Genomic DNA, 23,252 nt, shown 5'->3' with positions numbered 1-23,252 from the left:
CAAAAAACGAGCCGGGCGAGGTGGCGGGCGCCTGTAGTCCCAGCTACTCGGGAGGCTGAGGCAGGAGAATGGCGTAAACCCGGGAGGCGGAGCTTGCAGTGAGCTGAGATCCGGCCACTGCACTCCAGTCTGGGTGACAGAGCAAGACTCCGTCTCAAAAAAAAAAAAAAAAAAAAAAAGAAATTTGGGGCTCTAAAGGGTTTTGTGAAATTTTGCAGTATATGTAATCTGTCCAAAAAGGAAATGATACTTTTCTTTTTGGCTTTTTCAAACGTGAAGTGAGTATCAGATGCTAAAAACCAGAAGTCACGCCCGAACAGGGACTTGAACCCTGGACCCTCAGATTAAAAGTCTGATGCTCTACCGACTGAGCTATCCGGGCTCCCTATAATGGTACTTCTTCCTGCATATTCCAGAGTAAGAGGGTGTACAAACTCGATACCTTCCAATCTAAATACTGTCCACGACCCTTTTCTTTATTCCCATCTATATTTTTGTCCCCTTTGAATATGGCTTACAGTTATTTTTGTCCCCAGCTCATGGAAAAAATTAATTCCCATCCTTGTGTAATGTAATCCAAACAATTACTTGTAAAAGTAATGTAAAACTACAGACGTAATCGCCGGGTTTGTCTGGTCTTTAGTCTTCAAAGGTTATGCTCCAGTCTTGCCTGTGACCTTAAGAATACCTGTCACACGGGCGCCGTGGCTCACGCCTGTAATCCCAGCTCTTTGGGAGGCCGGGGCGTGCGATCACAAGGTCAGGAGATCCAGACCATCCTGGCCAATATGGTGAAACCTCGTCTCTACTAAAATACAAAAAATTAGCCGGGCGTGGTGGCGCACGCCTGTAGTCCCAACTACTCGGGAGGCTGAGGCAAGGGAATCGGTTCAATCCGGGAAGCGAAGGTTGCAGGGAATCGAAATCACGCCACTTGCACTTCAACCTGGTGACACAGCGAGACTGCGGGAAAAAAAAACAACTACCTGGCACAAAGAGCGCACAAAAATAGGTTTTGAGAACTTATTTTGAGCAAGGCGCTCAGCTGTTGCCCTGGGGTTACTGCAGTGCAGAGGTACTACCTCAGCCCTTGAGGGGTTCATACTTTAAAAGGGAAAGGCAGCAATTAAAGGACAAATTACACTCTGTTTAAACAGCCATTGTGATAAATGCTCTCAATAAAAGTTTAGGTTACAAAATGTTGAGAAAAACAAGCATAATCTCATGACCTAACTTTGCAGATTCAGTGAGATAATATATAAGCAAACTCTTGCTGACATTTCCGTGAAAATTAAGTGTTATCACAATTGTTAATCTTATTGTAAAATAGATCACTTAGAACATTGTATTTAACCATTTTGGTTGTGCCACTTTAGACAAGTTTCTTAACCTCTCAACCACTTCACTTCCTTAAATCTCACAACAGAAATCCCTTCCTCAAAGGCTAGGTTTAGCACAATGGTTGTCGTGGTACATTTCTGATCATGCATTTATTTATGCTACTATTGCAAAACAGATTCGAGGTTATCTGCACAACTATACTATAACATAAGGTGAAAAATGTTAATAGATTTAAATCAAGATAAAGAGAACATAGAGGAAGAAAAGTAAGGTGAGACAAAATAATGCACACTGTAAATCACACTCCGCCCCCTGTCTTCAAGAGCATGGATTATAAAGGGAGATGACCTCTTCCAGGAGATTAGAGAAGACTTCTCCCAGGAAGTGATATTTAAACTGAAAACTAAAGGCCTAGTTGGACAAAAATGTGACTCCAGCATTCCAAGAAGATCAAAGAGCAGAGCACTTTCAGACACCTGAGAGAAGTCCTGAGCAGTTTGTGTACAGAGAGCTCAAGAGAGTGTTGATGAGGGTGGGGGCTGAGGTAGACAGGAAGGCAGGGACAGACCAGTGACTCACAGGCTCAGAGGTTATGGCTAGTAATACAGAAAGCTGACTGCACCCTAGCAGCAATGTGAAGCCACTGGGAATTCTAAGCAGGAAGGAAGGACATGATGAGATTACTTTTAAGAGTACACTGGCTTTACGTAAAGAATGAGTCAGAGTGGAGGAAGAGATGATGCAAAAACATAAATTAGGCCATTGTGCAGAAGAAGGCCATCCAGACATGGCTTAGCGACTACGTGGCAGTGGGGAGGAATGGTGCAGAGAAACTGGGGAACAGCTAGAAGAAAGAAAATTTGGGCCCAGACTGCCCCTGGGAACCTGAAGGGCAGGAGGTGTCAAGATGTCTCAGCTGCTTATTTACCAAAAGAAGCTCTTTACAGGAAAAGGCAATAATAAAGCAAAACAGGGCAAGGCCAGTGGCTCCCGCCTGTAATCCCAACATTTTGGGAGGCAGAGGTGGGCGAATCACTTGCGGTCAGGAGTTCCAGACCAGCCTGGCCAACATGATGAAACTCCGTCCCTGTCTACTAAAAATACAAAAATTAGCCAAGTGTGGTGGCCCATGACTGTAGTCCCAGCTACTTCAGGAGGCTGAGGCAAGAGAATCACTTGAACCTGGGAGGCAGAGGTTGTAGTGAGCCGAGATCACACCACTGCACTCCAGCCTGGGTGACAGAGCAAGACTTCATCTCAAAAAAAAAAAAAAAAAAGAAAAAAGAAAAATTAGAAATAAAGCGGAATATGGCCGGGCGCGGTGGCTTAAGCCTGTAATCCGAGCACTTTGGGAGGCCGAGACGGGCGGATCACGAGGTCAGGAGATCGAGACCATCCTGGCTAACACGGTGAAACCCCGTCTCTACTAAAAATACAAAAAAAAAAAAAACTAACCGGGCGAGGTGGCGGCGCCTGTAGTCCCAGCTACTCGGGAGGCTGAGGCAGGAGAATGGCGTAAACCCGGGAGGCGGAGCTTGCAGTGAGCTGAGATCCGGCCACTGCACTCCAGCCTGGGCGACAGAGCGAGACTCCGTCTCAAAAAAAAAAAAAAAAAAAAAAAAAGAAATAAAGCGGAATAGGAAACGGCACCTTGTAGCTGTTGGGAGTTCTCTGGGAGCATAGAGCATTTATTCTGCTCTTGATGAGCCTTGTGAAAACCTGAGGCAACTGCTGCTAGTTTAAACCAGTAAGCAAAGCCTGGATGACCAAATAATAACAAGGAGAAAAAAATAAAAAATCATAAATCATAAAAAAATTAAAAATAAAAAAACAAGGAGAATTTTGGGAGGAAGTGATCTCTCCAGAGACAGTCAACATGGGATAAATGAATACAGGCTGAGTAAGTCCTTGACAGGGGCTTCCAAAATGTTGCCACACGGATGGCATTCAAATCTCCTAGAGTCACTGTTAAAAACCCAGATTCAGGCTGGTTGCGGTGGCTCACACCTATAATCCCAGCACTTTGGGAGGCCCAGGTGTGCGGACCATCTGAGGTCCGGAGATCGAGACCAGCTTGACCAACATGGAGAAACCCCATCTCTACTAAAAATACAAAATTAGCTGGGCGTGGTGGCGCATGCCTGTAATTCCAGCTACTCAGGAGGCTGAGGCAGGAGAATCACTTGAACCACGAGGTGGAGGTGGCAGTGAGCCAAGATCATGCCATTGCACTCCAGCCTGGGCTCCAGCCTGGGCAACAAGAGCGAAACTCCACCTGAAAAAAAAAACAGTTTCACAGTTTCTATCTCAGACTCACTGAATCAGAATATTCTCAAGGTCTGGCTGACCTCCGCAACTTAACTCACTGTTATCTTTTCTCTGCCCTATGCAGTGAATTCCCTCTCTGAACATGATCCTGACCTCTGAGACCCTACATGATCTATGTGCATCGTGTAGGGTCTATGTGTATCTAACCCCCTCATCTCCTATCAAGTTCTCCCTTGTTTACTGATCTTCAGCCGCACTATTCTCCTCCGTCGTTCCTTGAACATGCCAACGGCATTCAGGCCAAGCCTTTTGTAATTACTGTTCCCTCGGCCTGAAATTCTCTTTTCCCTGATAGCCTCACAGCTCACTCACTCACTTCCTTCAAGTCTCTGTTCAGATGCCTCCTCATCAGGAAGGCCTCCTTGGTCACCCTTTATTATAAAGCAATCTCCTCCCCTTTGTTCTCCATTCTCTTGCTCTTTTTCTTCATGGCATGTATCACCACCTCACATTTTATATATCTGGTTGAGTTTATTCTTTATCATTCCCCACTAAAATGTAAACTCCATGAGAGCAGAAGCTTTTTCTGTTGTGTGGAGTGCTATCCCTGTACCCACTATATATCGTTCAGGTCTAGTTAAGAAATAAGGCCTGGCACGGTGGCTGATGTCTGTAATCCCAGCACTTTGGAAGGCGGAAGAGGGCGGATCACTCGAGGTCAGGAGTTCAAGACCAGCCTGGCCAACATGGTGAAGCCCCGTCTCTGGTAAAAATACAAAAATTAGCTGGACGTGGTCACAGCGGGTGTCTGTAATTTCAGCTATTTGGGATGCTGAGGCAGGAGAATCGCTTGAACCTGGGAGGCAGAGGTTGCAGTGAGCCGAGATCACGCCACTGCACTCCAGCCTGGGCGACGGAGCAAGACTCTGTCTCAAAAAAAAAAAAAAAGAAAGAATAAGACTAGGTATTTCAACTAAGCACAACTTAGTAACTCAGAGGTAATAACTACTGGGAAGTAGCTACCACCTTGTGGGGCTGGAAGAACGAAAAGGAAGAGGTTGAGACCACTAAGGAAAGGCACCCTGGAGTGCTAAAGAGGACGTGCTGCAGCTAGACTAGTACTTATTTATGTAAGGGACAGTGAGACATTCTGGAATGCATGAAGAGAACAAACAGAGATGGGACTCAACTACCATTGTTGGAGTGACCTGATAGGAAGAACAAAATTTAGAAAGTAGCCCTTGCTTCTCTCCTCTTGCTTTCTAGTCTCTTTCTGTTTCCTCTTATTGACAGAACACAAGAGGAAGCCAGTGGGCAAAGGTGTTTGGGAAATGTCATTTGCAGGTGCCCAGCCCCAATGTCACAAAACAAAGTATATGAGGATGATTTTAAAGCTGAGAGGGAATGGATTAATAGGAACACAGCTTTGAACAAAGTAGGACTCAAGAGCAGCACATTAATTATCAGTCTTGTTCATTACTATTTGAGTTAGGGGCTCATCTTGACTGTAAATATCAGCCTGTCTTCTTCACTTCTTGTTTCTCTTTTTACCCCTTCCTGCATCTGGTAGTTTGGATGACTTAGATCCAGTCAACAGGACTGGAAGCAAGAGAAAAGGTTCAATGCAATGAGACTGAGGGGGTAGTTTTTTGTTAGCTTTTTGTTTCCTTTCTTTTTTCATATGGAGTGTTATTGGTGGCAACCTGGTGGTAAGCCATTCCAGAAGAATGGTAAAAGATAACCAAGTCAGTAATTGATCATTAGATTCTATACCTTCCACACCCCTAGTACAACCCTCCACCCACTCTTTCTTCTCTTAGCACTCTAAAACTGGTAAGTTTCTTGACTCTGGTATTTTTAAAACAAAGACAAATGCCAAGCATATCTGAAAAAACATTTGAAAATGCTACCAGCTCTATCTCCAATTGGTATGCAGGGCGGGAGGGAAGATGAGAAGAATTTTGGAGAATTTAAGTTTTTTTTTTTTTTTTTTTTTTTTTTTTTTTTGAGGCGGAGTCTCGCTCTGCCGCCCAGGTGGAGTGCTGTGGCCGGATCTCGGCTCACTGCAAGCTCCGCCTCCCGGGTTCACGCCATTCTCCTGCCTCAGCCTCCTGAGTAGCTGGGACTACAGGCGCCCGCAACCGCGCCCGGCTAATTTTTTGTATTTTTAGTAGAGACGGGGTTTCACCATGGTCTCGATCTCCTGACTTGTGATCCGCCCGCCTCGGCCTCCCAAAGTGCTGGGATTACAGGCGTGAGCCACCGCGCCCGGCGAGAATTTAAGTCTTAATACAAATCACTGTTTTGTAACTGAACATGGTTCTATTAAGCAGCAATTACCCTTTCTGTTCCATCAAAGCAATTTCCTTGATTTTTCTTTTTTCCTTACCAGACATATTGTACTCTTTCCTACAGAGAAAGCGGAGTAAAAACAAGGATTTGCCAACTTCCTTCGCTGTCTTACTCATTTTGGGTCAAGAAGAAGAAAAATGGCAAAACATATGCGTTGCCCCCTCTGAGGTTCGAACTCAGGACCTTCAGATTATGAGACTGACGCGCTGCCTACTGCGCTAAGGAGGCAACTGTCTGCTTTGTGTAAGCAAGGGCTCTACCAACGTGATTATGAGGACTATTAATAAGGTTTTAAGTTCTCTGAATTATAGTGTTTCAATACAAGGTGGAAATATGATTTAATTTACTTCTAAAACACCTTGGATGACAAAACTACGTAGTACAAGGCAGGGGCCAACTCCTAAACCAACCTCGTTCTCCCACAGCCCTTCCTAAAGAGACTTCAAGGGCTGCGAAGGCAGTTGAGTCCAGACTTTGCAAAAGTCCTTCCTGTACGAGGCCCTGGATTTCTCATCTCATTTCTGGGCCAGGAATGAGCAGTCTTTCCCTCTATGATTCGGGCTTTCGTAGATGTATCGCCTCTGAAACGAAGACAAGACAAATAATAACGAGTGCACTCTTCGCCTCCCTTGTGAAGTTCCGTGGAGACACTCGGTCCCCTGAAAAGGACGAAGGGCTAGGGGAGGAGGTCTCAGGATTTTTCCACGCTTTTCTTGGAAGCAACAGCCTCAAACCAAACGGTTGGACTTGCTTATTCCTGAAGTCTAGAGGCTTATTTCCTGGAGTCTAAGTGGATGTGGAGCCCATGGCGTCCTCTGGCGCTCTCGGTCTCTTCGACCCCTTTTCATTGTGTTGATGACAAATGGGGCAAGATTCCCTTCCTGCACCACCTGCAGCATCCTGTCCGGGATCCACCTGGGAGCTGCAAGGAAGCAAAGTGTTGGGGATCGGGGATTCTCGGGCTGTGCTGAGAAGTGAGGAATGCTGAAGAAGGGGCCCGAGGGTAGGATTTATAGCGATGTGGGAATGGGAATGAAAGGACTGGAAAGGGGCGACAGTCACTTGGGTGAAAGTGCAAGCGATGATACAACCTGCGGACGGTAGCGTGGCCGAGCGGTCTAAGGCGCTGGATTAAGGCTCCAGTCTCTTCGGGGGCGTGGGTTCGAATCCCACCGCTGCCAGAGTGAGTTTCTTTTCTGACCCAGGAGAGGTCTATTTTCAAACCTTGTGTGGGCAGTTCTCACTGCCTCCTAAGTGAGGCAGGTTCCTCTTCTATTTCCCAAGGGGCCACCGATAACACCCATATATACAGTCCCCCAAACAGTGCCCGACTGTTTCTCGATTTAGGAGCTCAGAAATCTCTTACCCTAGTTATTCCCTTCAGTGGCCTTCATGTGTTTTCATTCACTTTGCAAGATTTGTGAACCAATCATGGGCAATTTTAACGAAAGAGTACAACCTTCTTAACTCCAGACTCAAGAATAAACAAGCCACGCACGCTCATCTGCCCTATTTTCCATTGTCTTCTCCAAGGATAAATGTGCTAAGGCTGAAAAAACAAACGAACCAACAAACGACAGTCACCAGACACCTAGAGCCTTTCCCCCTTCACCTATCCTCAGAGAGCAGTTTAAGGCCCTTAGTTGAACACAGTTGAAGAGTTAGCTTTTAAGATTCTGGTATTATCTTAAACAGTAACCATTTTTTATTTTCTTTTTCCTTTTTCTTTTTTTTAAAGAAATAAGGTGGAGGCTCATAGAATAAAAAGAATGACACCTGTTTTAGGGAAGAAGGACTTGATCCGTTATTGACCTGGATCTGGAGCAGTTTAGACCATCTTTTAAGGCTAGGAGACTCGAGGAAATAGAATGGAGAGTTTGTGTGTGCAGGGAGATGGGTAGATGCTTAGGAGCACTTTACAGTCATCTAGCCAGAAGTCTTTTAATTTCACTGCTTCCTTCCTCACCTTCCAAAAGATGTATCCAATACATACTAATTGAGCAGATATTTTGTAACAGGCACCTTGCTTGGTTGGAGATACAACGAAAGGATGAATACCAGCAAATGATTCCAGGGTTTCTTAGCAATTCAGTCTTGAGACTGAATTAATTGCACATTAAGTATAATTGACCTAGGCCGAGCGCGGTGGCTCACGCCTGTAATCCCAGCACTTTGGGAGGCTGAGACGGGCAGATAACGAGGTCAGGAGATCGTTAGACCATCCTGGCTAACACGGTGAAACCACGTCTCTACTAACAATACAAAAAATTAGCCGGACGTGGTGGCGGACGCCTGTAGTCCCAGCAACTCGGGAGGCTGAGCCAGGAGAATGGCGTGAACCCGGGAGGTGGAGCTTGCAGTGAGCTGAAATTGCGCCACTGCACTCCACCCTGTACGAAAGAGCGAGACTCCGTCTCAAGAAAAAAAAAAAAAAAAAAAAAAGCATAATTGACCAATAATTAATATTAAGATTGACTAAAGTAGTAATTTATACCTGAGTATTTCTTCCAGACATGCTACGTATATATGTGGTCTATTTGTTTTATGTTGTTCTTACAGTTGCTAGATAAATAACCATGTTATCTTAATAAAGTTAAGATTTGAAAAAATAAATGACTACGTCCAGCACTATAACATCTTCGTTGGGTCATCCATACTAAAGGATACCTATTTGTGGGGCCATCTGGACGCTAAGATGTCCACCTGGGAGCCGGGACCTGGAAAGATAAAAGAAGATAGGAGGAAGATAGGAGGAGGAGGAGGAGTTCCCTTTTGAACTTGTAAAATTTAGCCTAGCGAATGAAGGCAAAAAAGAAGTCTAAAGTCTCCCAAAAGTCTAAGTTGAGCTGTCCCACTGAGTATTCATTCATTCGTTCATTCATTCACTCATTCTTTCATTTATGCATTCACGCAACAAACATTGATTGAGCTTCTACAAAGTAGCAGACCGTGGGCTATCAAAGAGGAGTGAGACTCAGTCCTGCACTTAAGGCATTTTGCAGGAATGCGGGAGACAGATTTTAAAAATTCAAGCCCATGGTTACAACTGAGGGGCAGTGCCAAGATACTCGGAGGTTGTTCTAGAGGCATCTGTAGGTATCGTACGATGAATAAATGAGACTGTAGAAAGTAGATAGTATATTTTGCTTTTCTCTCTTTTCTCCCTTTCAAACCGCGAGACTAAAATTCAATTTAGCTTTTCGTGGGCTGGAAACGGAAGAAAAATCTCCAGGAATAACCATATTCCCAGATCAGTATACTGCGCTGCCCCGAAGGATGGAAAGAAACCTGGGAGAAAGGCGCAGTGGAAACAGTGTGTGAGCCCTCCCTCTCCCATCCCTGTGTTTGGCACTCCAAAACAAAATTGATAAAAAACTGCCCCTGCAAAATTACTTTAAATCAATTAGTAAGTAGAAGAAAAGAGAGATCCCAGGTGGATCGAATATCCGGCTCTTGCTAAGGAGGGTTCCATGGTGTAATGGTTAGCACTCTGGACTCTGAATCCAGCGATCCGAGTTCAAATCTCGGTGGAACCTTTCATATTTCTCTCTTTTTGCCCTGCTTCCGATAACTTGAGCGTGAACCTTGCTGCTTTCAATTTCAGTTTCATCACTTTGATTTTTGATGGTGTCTGGACGTGAGGAAAAACATGTAATCTGCAGTCCCAATAACCTATGAGCTCAGGGCCAGTATGTAATAATGGAGTCTGTATACATGTCTTTCTACTCCTACCTAGTCTGGTTTCCTCCCAGGACGCCTCTGGGTGAGTGCTCATGTAGTTAATGAATGCGCCTTTTAAAGAACTGACCAAAGCAGAGCAAAACGTGATTCACTATTAAACAGCGAACAAGACTAAAAAGGAAGGGGATAGATCTCATTGAGAGTGTATCATTTTAGTTAGGATAGAAAACAGAGAGAGAATGAAAACACAGAAATGGCTGAGAAAGTAGAGTGGAGGGAGAATAAAATACATGTGTCAGAAGTGGGATTCGAACCCACGCCTCCATTGGAGACCAGAATCCTCAACACGGGGAAGCCAAGCTTGAGTCTGGCGCCTTAGACCACTCGGCCATCCTGACACCTGAGGCAGTTGCGCTCGCAAATCAATATAATCTTTAATTGTAATGACTGTGTAACCAGTGTAAGTCATTACTACGTTCGCGGTTTAATGAAAGAAATGGAAAAGGAAATTTCTACAAGTTCACAAAACGTTCTATCTAAATGGAATCAGGAACCGTAAGTCAACTCGCGAGGCTCTCCTCCCAATTCAGGCTAGAATTCAGCGTTTCTCGCCCCTCGCCCCCTTCTACACTTCCCTGCACGTCCCGGGTACGGGGCGCGAGCATCCTAACAACCCAGCCGCGACTCTCCCCTGAACGAGAAAGAACACATAGCATGACAAGAAAAAACTCACATCCAGCACAAGAAACAACATATAGCACGGGGGCTGTTCCCGAGATGCTGCTTAGCAAACCAAAGAGTTCAGCAGGGAAGACATGAGTGAGCCAATGTAGACCGGAAGTGAAGCAGGAGAGTTAGTAGAGACTGGGGGATGAATGGGGTCTTGAACATGAAGAATGACTGTCGAAGTGAGTAACGAGAGTTGGTCAGGAGTTGAAAGAGGGTGAAGTGCAGGGGTGCAAAACCAGATTAGCATGAAGGAAGTGTCAGCACAGAGACGAAATCCCCAGATCTCTTCCCTCACCACATTCCTAGAAGTAGTCAAACAGGCTCATCTCCCCGCCCACTACCTCTCCCAGGAGGTTGAAGGAGTATGTCAAGGGAAACTGAGATAAAGTTTTCCAGACATAAAGAAAGACAGACGAGATATTCAAGTCAGTTTACGAGGAAAAAATAAAAATTAAATCAACGACAAACTCTGGTATTTCAGGGTCTCCCAAAGAAATGGCTGGGTCTCCATAGAATTCCCAAAGACTCTGCAGTCTACAGGCTTGGCCCAGGTCCACAGAGCTTCCAGAATCAGGTGTTTTGTGCCTTGCTTAAAATATGTACGACAACCAAGGATAATCAGATGGTTGTGAAAACATTTCTACAATAAGACAAGGATGAATACCAACAGAAGGGGGCAGGAAGAACCTAAGAGGAAACAAATACAGTGGAGGAACCTGGATTTTTGTTTGTTTTTGTTTTTGTTTTTGAGACAGACTCTCGCTCTGTCGCCCAGGCTGGAGTGCAGTGCCGCGATCTCAGCTCACTGCAAGCTCCGCCTCCAGGGTTCACGCCATTCTCCTGCCTCAGCCTCCCGAGTAGCTGGGACTACAGGCGCCCGTCACCACGCCCGGCTAATTTTTTGGTATTTTTAGTAGAGACGGGGTTTCACCATGTTAGCCAGGATGGTCTCGATCTCCTGACCTCGTGATCCACCCGCCTCGGCCTCCCAAAGTGCTAGGATAACAGGCGTGAGCCACCGCGCCGGCCGGAACCTGGATTTTTAAAAAATTACAATTAATCCTTGGGAAAGTAAGAGAAGATACGTTGCACTCATGAAACAAAAAGGAGGGGGGAGCTCTTAATATTATTAATAATATTATAATGGCCGGAGTTTTAAATTTTTCTCCTTTTTTTTGTATTCTTGAGACAGAGTTTGGCTCTTATTGCCCAGACTAGAGTGCAATGCCGCAATCTCGGCTCACATCAACCTCCGCCTCCCAGGTTCAACCGATTCTCCTGTCTCCGGGGTACCTGGGATTACAGGCATGCGCCACCACGCCCGGCTAGTTTTATGTTTTTAGTTAAGACGGGGTTTCTCCATTTTGGTCAGGCTTATACTCTAAAGGCTTGTGTACTTTATGTATATTTTACTTCAATAAATTAACAATATGAGACAGTTTATAATTTAATGTCAATTAAATGCTCTACAGCATAAGCTCTAAAAATGTTTGATATAGTTTGGATAAATGTCCCCACTCAAATTGGATATTTGTCTCATATTGAGATGTAATCCCCAATATTGGAGGTGGGGTCTGGTGGGGCCTCCTTCCTCCATTCTCGCCAGGTGACGCACCTGCTCCCCCTTTGTCTTCCGCCATGATTGGAAGTTTCCTAGGCCAGGCGCAGTGGCTCAAGCTTGTAATCCCAGCACTTTGGGAGGCCGAGGCAGGTGGATCACTTGAGGTCAGGAGTGCGAGACCAGCCTGATCAACATGATGAAACCGGTCTCTACTAAAAAAAATACAAAATTAGCCAGCCGTGGTGTGAGCCAAGACAGCGCCATTGCACTCCAGCTTGCGCAACAAGAGCGAAACCCCGTCTCGAAAAAAAAAAAACACACACACACACACACAGAAGTTTCCCAAGGCCTCTGCAGAAGCAGCTGCCACTATGCTTCCTGTACAACCCGCAGAATCATGAACGAATTAACACTTTTCTTTTTTTTTTTTTTTTTTTTTTTTTTTTTTGAGGCGGAGTCTCGCTCTGTCGCCCGGACTGGAGTGCAGTGGCCGGATCTCAGCTCACTGCAAGCTCCGCCTCCCGAGTTTCCGCCATTCTCCTGCCTCAGCCTCCCGAGTAGCTGGGACTACAGGCGCCCGCCACCTCGCCCGGCTAGTTTTTGTATTTTTAGTAGAGACGGGGTTTCACCGTATTAGCCAGGATGGTCTCGATCTCCTGACCTCGTGATCCGCCCGTCTCGGCCTCCCAAAGTGCTGGGATTACAGGCTTGAGCCACCGCGCCCGGCCAACACTTTTCTTATAAATTACGCAGTCTCAGGTGTTTCTCTTTGTTTTGTTTTGAGACAGAGTCTCTCTCTGTGTTGCCAAGGCTGGAGTACAGTGACACAATCTCGGCTCACTGCAACCTCCGCCTCCCAGGTTCCAGCGATTCTCCTGCCTTAGCTTCCCAAGTAGCTGGGATTACAGGCACGTGCCACCACACACGGCTAACTTTTTATATTTTTAGTAGAGATGGCGTTTCACTATGTTGGCCACGCTGGTCTCAAACTCCTGACCTCAAGTGATCCGCCCACCTCAGCCTCCCAAAGTGCTGGGATTACAGGCGTGAGCCACTGCACCTGGCCCTCAGGTATTTCTTCATAGCAGTGCAGGCACAGCCTAATACAATGTTAAAAAGGGAAAAATTGCTGTGACCTGGGAAGATGGGAAAAGTTTTATGAGAGGCTGATCTGGAGGGAGTGGTCACGTGGAAGGAAAGCGGAGGCACCTGCTTATTCAAGGAGTTTAGCCCAGAAAGGGAAGAGAAATAGTTCCAGAGCTCACAAAAGCATTGAAATCTTCCTCAGGCCCAACATCTCTAGGTCCTTCAATTATTTCTCCCTTGCGGTTAGGGATGCCATTCCCACCCACTGTGTTATTCTTTCTCATGGCATCCTGTCTCGTCCTTCATAGCACTTGTCACAATTAGTAACCACATATTGATTTGATTAATAACTGAATGCCAGTCCTTGTTCTGATTATTTCATACTGTATAACAAACTGCCCAACAGGTAGGGCTCACTGGGATGATTTTCTGTTACACCTGGCACTGACTAGTGACTCAGAATGTATCCATTTGGCAATTGGGCTGCTCTTCATTGACAATCCTCATGCTTTTGTCAGGGAATGGCTGGAAGGATGGCCTCAGTGAGCCCACTCCCCTTTTATGGAGTCGCATAGTAGAGTAGTTGGACATCATTATGGACCAAGTTGTGTCCACTCTGCCCACCGCATACACATAGCTCCCAACTCATGTTTTGGAATTTTAACCCCCAATGTGACTATATTTGAAGACAATTTTTTTTTTTTTCTTCAGAGTTTTGCTCTGTTGCCCAGGCTGGAGTGCAGTGGCACAATCTTGGCTCGCTGCAACCTCCGCCTCCTAGGTTCAAGCGATTCTCCTGTCTCAGCCTCCTGAGTAGCTGGGATTACAGGTATCTGCCACCACACCCGGCTAATTTTTGTATTTTTAGTAGAGACAGACTTTTGCCATGTTGGCCAAGCTGGTCTTGAACTCCTAGCCCCAAGTGATACACCTGCCTCAGCCTCCCAAGTAACTGGGATTACAGGCATGTGCCACCACACCCAGCTAATTTTGTATTTTTAGTAGAGACGTGGTTTCTCCATGTTGGTTAGGCTAGTCTTGAACTCCTGACCTCAGGTGATCTGCCCACCTTGGCCTCCCGAAGTGCCGGGATTGCAGGTGTGAGCCACCGTGGCCTTTTTTTTTTTTTCAGACGAGGATCTCACTGCGTCCCCCAGGCTGGAGTGCAGTGGTGTGATCATAGCTCACTGCAGCCTCCAACTCCTGGGCTCAGGCAATCCTCCCACCTTAGCGTCCCAAGTAGCTGAAACTACAAGCATGTGCCATGATACCCAACTTACATATCTTGGTGATCCAATGTCATGTGCATATGAGATGTCTCTAAGATACTGACTATCTTGGAGACAGCTACCATCCCTGCCTCCATCCAGCCCCCAGTGGCCTGTCAGCTCCATCAGGGCAGGAATCTTGTCTAGTGTGTTTACCAGGTATAGTCTGCTCATATTCAAATGCCTGTGTCAAAATCAAGGAAATCCTCAATCCCTTGCTGTTTGAAAGAATGGGTCAGATTAGCTTTCCCTCCCACTGTCTTCAAAGATTTTATCCCCAGGAAATAGAATATAGCTAAATGTTGGGAAGCACACAACCAGTTCAAAAATAAATGATATTTAAACGACTAATGACAATTACATTTTTCAGTGGGTCTTGATGCATAGACTAGTGAGCATTATCTCAGTTCCCTTGCCATAGTAATTGGTTCAGGAATAGGTAGTATAACCAAACTTAAGCCAGCTGGCACATGAATTTCTCTATCCACAGGGATTAATCCAATCAATAAGAGCAAAACATAGGGCTTTGCTGGCTGGGAAAGACAAGTCATTGATGTTGTGATTGCAGAAATTTTTTAAAATTTATTTTGACATAATTGTAGATTCACATACAGTTACAGAATATAATTAAGATCCAGTGGCTGGGGGCGGTGGCTTGCTCCTGTAATACTTGCACTTTGGGAGGCAGAGGCGGGAAGATTGCTTGAGGTGAGGAGTTCAAGATCAGCCTGACCAACATGGCAAAACCCCATCTCTACTAAAAATACAAAAATTATCTGGGCATGGTGGCACAAAGCCTGTAATCCCAGCTACTTGAGAGGCTGAGGCATGAGAATTGCTTGAACCCAGGAGGTAGAGGTTACAGTGAGCCAAGATCATGCCACTGCACTCCAGCCTGGGCGAAAGAGCAAGACTCTGTCTCCAAAAAAATAAAATTAAATTAAAATAAAGATCCAGCATACTCTTCACTCAGTTTCTCCCAAAGGTAACATCTTGCATAAATGTAGTACAATATCACACCAGGAAATTATTATTGATAAAATCCACCAATCTTACTCAGATTTCACCATTTTTACATACACTCATGTGTTCATGTGTGCTTAGTTCTATGCAATTTTATTGCATGTGTAAATATCACATAGGAACAACAAACATTACAGTCAAGATACAAAACTGTTCCATCACAAGGATCCCTCAGGGTACCCTTTTATAGCCACAGACACCTCCTTCCCTTCTCTTTCCCTAATGCCTAGCAACTACTCATCTGTTCTCTATCTCTATAATTTTGTCATTTCAAGAACGTTATGGGCTGGCCACAGTGGCTCACTCCTGTAATCCCAGCACTTTGGGAAGTCGAGGCAGGTGGATCATTTGCGGTCAAGAGTTGGACACTAGCCTGGCCAACATGGTGAAAACCTGTGTTTACTAAAAATAACAAAAAAAAATTAGCTGGGCATGGTGGTGCATGCCGTAATCCTAGCTACTCGGGAGGCTGACACAGGAGAATCACTTGAACCCAGGAGGCAGAGGCTGCAGTGAGTCGAGATTGTCCCGTTGCACTCCAGCCTGAGCAACACAGTGAAACTGTCTCAAAAATAAATAAATAAAATAAATAAATAAATAAAAATAAGTAAATAAATGTTATTAATGGAATCATACAAATCATAACCTTCTGAGATTGACTCTTCTTACTCAGCATAATTCCCTTGAGATCTATCCAAGTTGTTGCCTATCTCAGTAGTTTATTCATTTTTATCGCTGGGTAGTATTTCACAATATGGATGTGCCACTGTTTAACTCTTCACCGTTCGAGGACATTTGAATTCTTTCTAGGCTTGGCTATTATGAACAATGTTTTGTGCAGATTCTTAGGTGAACAAACATTTTTATTTCTCTGAGATAAATGCCCAGTGACATGCATACTTGAGACTCTACACTGCAGCAGCTGTTTGGCTGCCTCATCAGAGAGATTCCACTCTGATGACCCAATATAAAGTAATAACCATCACTCTTCATATTCCATATTCTGATTCATTTCACTTTATGGCATGTTTCATACCATGTATTTATTGCTTGGTTTGCTTATCATCCGTCTTTCCCTCTAGAAAGTAATTCCTTGACCCTAGTAACCTTGTCTGTTTTGTTCCACACAGTGTCCTGGAATCTAGAAGATTGGCACACAGTTGAGACTCAACAAACATTTGTTGAATAAATTAATGAGTAAATAAATCTCAGACAGATTTCCCTATTAGTAGATTATTATTTCTTCTTCTCCTTCTCCTCTTCCTCCTTCTTTTTCTTCTTCTCTTTTTTCTTCTCCTTTCTTCTTTTCTTCTTCTTCCTCCTCCTCCTCAAATTCCTCTTCTTCTTCCTCCTCCTCCTCCTTCTTATTTGCTTTTGTTTTTGGAAACTGCATAGCATTTCATTGTACACCTGCATAATATTTTCATTACTTTATCCCCTGTTGGAGCATATTGATGTTGGTCCCAGTATTTTACAAATCCAAACAATGCTGTAATGGCAATCCTTATATAATCAAACATCTCTGTCCAGACGGGAGAGAAGCAGAGTAGAAGGTTCTAAGAGTGTGTGCATTTAAACTTTTTTAGTGATTATCAAATTGCTTTCTTTTTTTTTTTTTTTGAGATGAAGTTTCGCTCTTGTCACCCATGCTGGAGTGCAATGGTGTGATCTCAGCTCACTGCAACATCCGCCTCCCGGGTTCAAGCAATTCTCCTTCCTCAGGTTCCTGAGTAGCTGGGATTACAGGTGTGCGCCACCACGCCTAGCTAATTTTGTATTTTTAGTAGAGACAGAGTTTCTCCATGTTGGTCAGGCTGGCCTCGAACTCCTGACCTCAGGTGATCCACCCGCCTCAGTCTCCCAAAGTGTTGGGAGTACAGGCGTGAGCCACTGAGCCCAGCCTAATTGTCAAATTGCTTTCAATGGTGTTCTCCCAATTTACATTTCCACAGTGTACTGGAATTCCTCTTATTCTCATCAATACTGAATACCGTCAAAGTTCTAAATCTTTGCTAATCTCATAAATTAAAATTAACATCACCTCTTTTCACATGTTTATTGACCATTTGTTCTCTGTACCATCTGTTTATGACCTTTGCTTGTTTCTCTTCTCTCTTTTTTTGCTTTTATTTGTGGAAATATTTTGTCTCTCAAGGAAATTCATCCTTTGTTTTATTTGCTAAAAATATCTTTCCCCAAAATTTTCCTTTATCATTCAGTTGTTTAGAAAATTTTTTTTATTAGAAGTCATCTAATTTTGAATTCTGTATAATCAAATTTATCCATTTGTGACTTCTGTGGGGTCATATTTACAAAGATCTTCCAGATGACAAGTGCTTTTTAAAAAAATCAGTTTTCTTTTTCCTAGAATTTTTATGGATTATTATTATTATTATTATTAAGACAGAGTCTCACTCTGTCACCCAGGCTGGAGTGCAGTGGCACAATCTCGACTCACTGCAAGCTCCGCCTCCTGGCTTCACGCCATTCTCCTGCCTCAGCCTCCCCAGTAGCTGGGACTACAGGCACCTGCCACCACACTCGGCTAATTTTTTGTATTTTTTAGTAGAGACAGAGTTTCACCGTGTTAGTCAGGAAGGTCTCAATCTCCTGACCTCGTGGTCCACCCGTCTCGGCCTTCCAAAGAGCTGGGATTACAAGTGTGAGCCACCGCACCCAGCTGGATTAATTTTCTTTAAAAAATTTCATTGATCAATAATACAGTTCAGTATAAGAAGTGAGATGAGACCTTTTTTCTCCCAAATAGCTAGCCAGTTATTCCACGATCATTTATTGAATGTATAGGGTACCAACCTGCAATTTCTCCTGTATCTTGTACTAAATTCTTTTTTTTTTTTTTTTCTTTTCTGGAGACGGGGTCTGGCTCTGTCACCCAGCCTGGAGTGCAGTGGTGGAATCTCAGCTAACTGCAACCTCTGCCTCCTGGGCTCAAGGGATCCTCCCATCTTAGCCTCCCGAGTAGCTGTGACCACAGGTGCATACCACCACACCCAGCTAATGTTTTGTATTTTTGGTAAAGACTGGGTTTCACCATGTTGCCCAGGCTGGTCTCAAACTCCTGAGCTCAGGCCGTGGCCTCCCAAAGTGCTGAGATTACCCTGCATGAGCCACTGCACCTGGCCCTTATATTAATGTTAAATTCTTATTGATATTTCATCCTTTTCTCCATTTCCCATTCTGTCTCATCTATATGCTGGCTTCTTAAGTACTGTATTCTTGTATTTATTACGATAATTTTTTATTTTTCCAGACTAAGGTTAGTGTCAGTTGGTGAAAGACAGATAAGAGAGGAGATAGAAGAAGCAGAAATACTTTAGGCCTTATCAGGTCCCATTCAGTTTGCTGCTTGGAAGAAGAATGATCCAACGAGGGAGGGATCAACAGTGACATTTTAATGTCACAGGTAAGTGATGACTATCTGGGCCTGTGGTGTGGGGGGAAAAGATTTATGAAGACAGTTGTAGGTAAAGAAAGGCAGATTTATTAGACAAAGTAGAAAAATATGTTGCCAGGGAGACAATAGGTAGTATCAAGAGAAGAGAAGCTGACTACAAAGAAACAAAGAATTGCTAGGGATTTTATACAATGGAACTTGGACTGACTGAAAACGCTAAGGTAGCAGGAAGCTTAACCCGCATTCTTCTGTCAGCCACGGTGCTTGATAAATTGAGGCAGTCGATGGTAAGCAGGAAGTTTGTGACTTATGTACAGTTGTCTGTGCAGGAGGGCCATGTGCCCTAGGCCATAAAAAAAGCAGACCTATCGCTTAGTTGCTTTATTTCTGCTTTCCCCTGGTCCCACCAGCCTGACTCCTTTTCCCTAATTAGGACTCCACATAAAATGCCTTCGAGATGTTAAGATGAACACTGAAAAGTGTCCCTTGGATTTGGCCAATACTAGTAAAAGTCACTCGTTCTCTTAGGGCAGGGAGGTTTAAAGTGGGCAGGAAGGAATTCATTTTAAAACACTATATTTTATTTGATTTATTTTTTGAGACAGAGTCTCACTCTTGTCGCTCAGGCTGGAGTACAAAAGCACAATCTTGGCTCTCTGCAACCTCTGCCTCCCAGGTTCAAGCGATTCTCCTGCCTCAGCCTCCCGAACAGCTGAGGTTACAGGCACACGACACCACGCATGGATAATTTTTGTATTTTTAGTAGGGACAGGGCTTCCCATGTTGGCCAGGCTGGTCTTCAACTCCTGACCTCAGGTGATCCGCCCACCTCAGCCTCCCAGAGTGCTGGGTTTACAGGTGTAAGCTACTGTGCCTGGCCTTAAAACAGTATATTTTATTAATAATCCTTTTTTTTTTTTTTTTTGAGACAGTCTCACTCTGTTGCCCAAGCTGGAGTGCAGTGGTGCTATCTCGGCTTACCACAACCTTCACCTCCCAGGTTCAAGAGATTCTCCTGCCTCAACCTCCTGAGTAGCTGGGACTACAGGTGTGTGCCACCATGCCCGGCTAATTTTTGTATTTTTAGTAGAGATGGGGTTTCACTGTATTGGCCAGGCCAGTCTTCATCTCCTGACCTCAGGATCCGCCCACCTCAGCCTCGCAAAGTGCTGGGATTACAGGCGTGAGTTACGGCACCTATTAATAAGAATTTGATTAGGCCTTTATACTAAAGAATTTGGGCCGGGCGCGGTGGCTCACTTTGTCTCAAAAAAAAAAAAAAGTGACAGAATGAAAAGCATTTTCTTCTTTAAGAATTTTAAAGGATGATTCTATTCCTTGAGGTGGTATTGAAATCAGTTAAAAAGTACAAATAGAGAAACTAATGGGAAGGCTGCACAGTTACTGATTCTTTGAAAAATACTTGTAAACTGACACACTGGTGCAATAATATAGGTTAGGATTAGTAATAGAAATTAACATGCTGGGCGCGGTGGCTCAAGCCTGTAATCCTAGCACTTTGGGAGGCCGAGGCGGGCGGATCACGAGGTCAGGAGATCGAGACCATCCTGGCTAACACGGTGAAACCCCGTCTCTACTAAAACTACAAAAAACTAGCCGGGCGAGGTGGCGGGCGCCTGTAGTCCCAGCTACTCCGGAGGCTGAGGCAGGAGAATGGTGTAAACCCGGGAGGCGGAGCTTGCAGTGAGCTGAGATCCGGCCACTGCACTCCAGCCTGGGAGACAGAGTCAGACTCCGTCTCAAAAAAAAAAAAAAAAAAAAAGAAATGAACAGGTAAGTTAAGCAAATCAAAATTCCATGAAATCTGGATGAAGGGAAGTCAGTAAACATTCAAGGAAGAGGGGCTGGGCATGGTAGCTCATGCCTGTAATCCCCACATATAAAATATATATAATATATAATGTATATTATAATCCCCATATGTATATATCATATATAATGTATATTTATTTATATTTATAATATATAATTTATAACGCATTGATAATATATTATATTATATATCATATAGTATATATTTTATATATATACATATATTTATATATAAATTTCCAGAGGAAGCAGCCTGGGCCCTGAGGCCATGAAATCTTGTCTATATTTATATTTCATGTAAATATATTTATATATTAAATATATATTATATATTTTTAGATTATATATTTAATAAATATACTTAAATATAATTTAAAAATTAAATGCTTATAGTTAATATATAATATATAAAATTTATATATTAACTATAAATATTTCCTCCCACTCTGTTCTACCCAACTCATCTATTTTGTTTTACCTTTTAAAAGTTTTTTTCCTTTTTTTTCTTTTTTGAGACAGAGACTTGCTCTGTTGCCCAGGCTGGAGTGCAGTGGCCAGATCTCGGCTCCCTGTAACCTCTGTCTCCCGCCCGGGCTCAAATGATTCTCCAGGCTCAGCCTCTGGAGTACTTGGAATTACAAGTGTGCACCACCATGCCCAGCGAGTTTCTGTATTTTTGGTAGAGACAGGGTTTCACCATGTTGGTGAGGCTGGTCTTGAACTCCTGGGCTTAAGCAATCCGCCCACCTCAGCATCCCAAAGTGATGGGATTACAGGCATGAGCCAAGGCACCCCGTCTGTTCTACCTTTCTTTATCCCCAGGTCACCTGCCTCCAGAGGTTATAAAGGTTTGGTAAGATAAACACAATCAATTCTGAAAAACAAAGCCAAACTCAAGGCTTGCATCCTGCAAGTAAGGGAGAAGATGAAGGGCAGCTTTATCTACCTATCTATATCTCTCATATTTCTGCACTGTATTGTAATGCTTATTAGTCCTTTTTGGAGTAAACGAGAGGAGACATATCCTTTAATTCTTACAAATTGCATTGTTGACCCAATCTCAAACCAAGACTGGACTGTCTTGTGGCCTGGCCCAAGTACGCTATGTTTTTCTGGAAATGGGCTAGGGCTATTTGGTACTGGAATTTGAACGACTGGGTACTCAGAGTATGGTTGCAAGGTGGATGTGGGTTTGGGGTTGGCAAGTCCACTCAGTCCCTCAGACTTCTGTCCCATGGGGAAGAGGACCAGAGGGGAACTCTAAAGTGATGATGTGGGCTGCTTTGCCTATGGAGTAGCCATTCTTTATTCCTTTACTTTCTTAATAAACGTACTTTCACTTTGAAAAAATAAAATAAAAATCAAGTGAGGTCTGGAAGCAGAAGCCCGTATTGCTCAGATAGCACGACAATATTGAGAAAATCTCGAAGAAAACTAGGAGACACCAAGTAAGGGATAAGAAAGCAACTTAAAAATGCTGGAGGTCTACTGGATGATAAGACAATGAGTACTGTGGGACTCCAACACCCTGGGTCACCGTAGGATTCTTAGTCTCTCTATACTTGAGAAAGGAGCAAGCAATTTTTAGTTGCTCCTCAATACAACAACCCTATGTAATGGGCATTTTGTTACTATTTTAATGGATAAACAACCTTATGGTTCAAAAAGTAAAAGATGTAACGAAATCTACTTCTTTATTGCGGTACAGTTATCATCCCCATTTCACACGAGGAGAAACTGAGGTAAATGAATGGTAAACCAACTTGCTTGGGCACAAGCGAGAGGTAGCAGAGCTGGGCTTGTTATTACCACACAGAAATGTTACCATCTGATAATTAAACCTTTCTTTTTCTTTTTTTTTTTTTTTTTTTTTTTTTTGAGACGGAGTCTTGCTCTGCCGCCCAGGCTGGAGTGCAGTGGCCGGGTCTCAGCTCACTGCAAGCTCCGCCTCCTGGGTTTACGCCATTCTCCTGCCTCAGCCTCCCAAGCAGCTGGGACTACAGGCGCCTGCCATGTCGCCCGGCTAGTTTTTTTTGTATTTTTTAGTAGAGACGGGGTTTCACCATGTTAGCCAGGATGGTCTCGATCTCCTGACCTCGTGATCCGCCCGTCTCGGCCTCCCAAAGTGCTGGGATTACAGGCTTGAGCCACCGCGCCCGGCAAACCTTTCTTTTTCTAAGCAAAACTGCAAGTGCCTACAAATCGGGCGGTTTAATAAAAGGCCTCACCTATCAGGTGGGCTCAGTCGGTGACCCTCCTCATCCTCCAGCGTCTTGGGGAGGCCAGATGTCTGCGCTCCCCAGCACCTATACAAAGCCAGCTTTCTTTCTTTTTCTTTTTTTTTTTTTTTTTTTTTTTTGAGACGGAGTCTTGCTCTGCCGCCCAGGCTGGAGTGCAGTGGCCGGCTCTCAGCTCACTGCAAGCTCCGCCTCCTGGGTTTACGCCATTCTCCTGCCTCAGCCTCCCAAGCAGCTGGGACTACAGGCGCCTGCCATGTCGCCCGGCTAGTTTTTTTTGTATTTTTTAGTAGAGACGGGGTTTCACCATGTTAGCCAGGATGGTCTCGATCTCCTGACCTCGTGATCCGCCCGTCTCGGCCTCCCAAAGTGCTGGGATTACAGGCTTGAGCCACCGCGCCCGGCAAACCTTTCTTTTTCTAAGCAAAACTGCAAGTGCCTACAAATCGGGCGGTTTA

General features: G+C 44.3%; 5 non-coding genes across 5 annotated transcripts; 2 read left to right on the top strand and 3 right to left on the bottom strand.

Moving 5' to 3' along the window:
* Positions 1-309: 309 nt before the first annotated feature.
* On the bottom strand, positions 310-382 carry TRNAK-UUU. The gene has a single exon. It is a non-coding gene; the product is annotated as a tRNA-Lys (tRNA).
* A 5,734-nt stretch (positions 383-6,116) lies between these two features.
* Positions 6,117-6,189, bottom strand: TRNAM-CAU. Its single transcript has one exon. It is a non-coding gene; the product is annotated as a tRNA-Met (tRNA).
* An 871-nt stretch (positions 6,190-7,060) lies between these two features.
* Positions 7,061-7,142, top strand: TRNAL-AAG. The gene has a single exon. It is a non-coding gene; the product is annotated as a tRNA-Leu (tRNA).
* Positions 7,143-9,425: 2,283 nt separating this feature from the next.
* On the top strand, positions 9,426-9,497 carry TRNAQ-CUG. The gene has a single exon. It is a non-coding gene; the product is annotated as a tRNA-Gln (tRNA).
* A 438-nt stretch (positions 9,498-9,935) lies between these two features.
* Positions 9,936-10,040, bottom strand: TRNAL-CAA. The gene is made up of 2 exons: positions 10,003-10,040; positions 9,936-9,980 (listed from the first exon to the last, which is right to left on the bottom strand). It is a non-coding gene; the product is annotated as a tRNA-Leu (tRNA).
* Between the last annotated feature and the right edge of the window lie 13,212 nt (positions 10,041-23,252).

This window comes from Trachypithecus francoisi, unplaced genomic scaffold (genome assembly GCF_009764315.1).
Source record: "Trachypithecus francoisi isolate TF-2019V2 unplaced genomic scaffold, Tfra_2.0 Lachesis_group10, whole genome shotgun sequence".
Taxonomy (NCBI): domain Eukaryota; kingdom Metazoa; phylum Chordata; class Mammalia; order Primates; family Cercopithecidae; genus Trachypithecus; species Trachypithecus francoisi.
The sequence above is the reverse complement of the archived record's forward strand: the minus strand, read 5'-3'. Positions and strand labels throughout refer to the sequence as shown.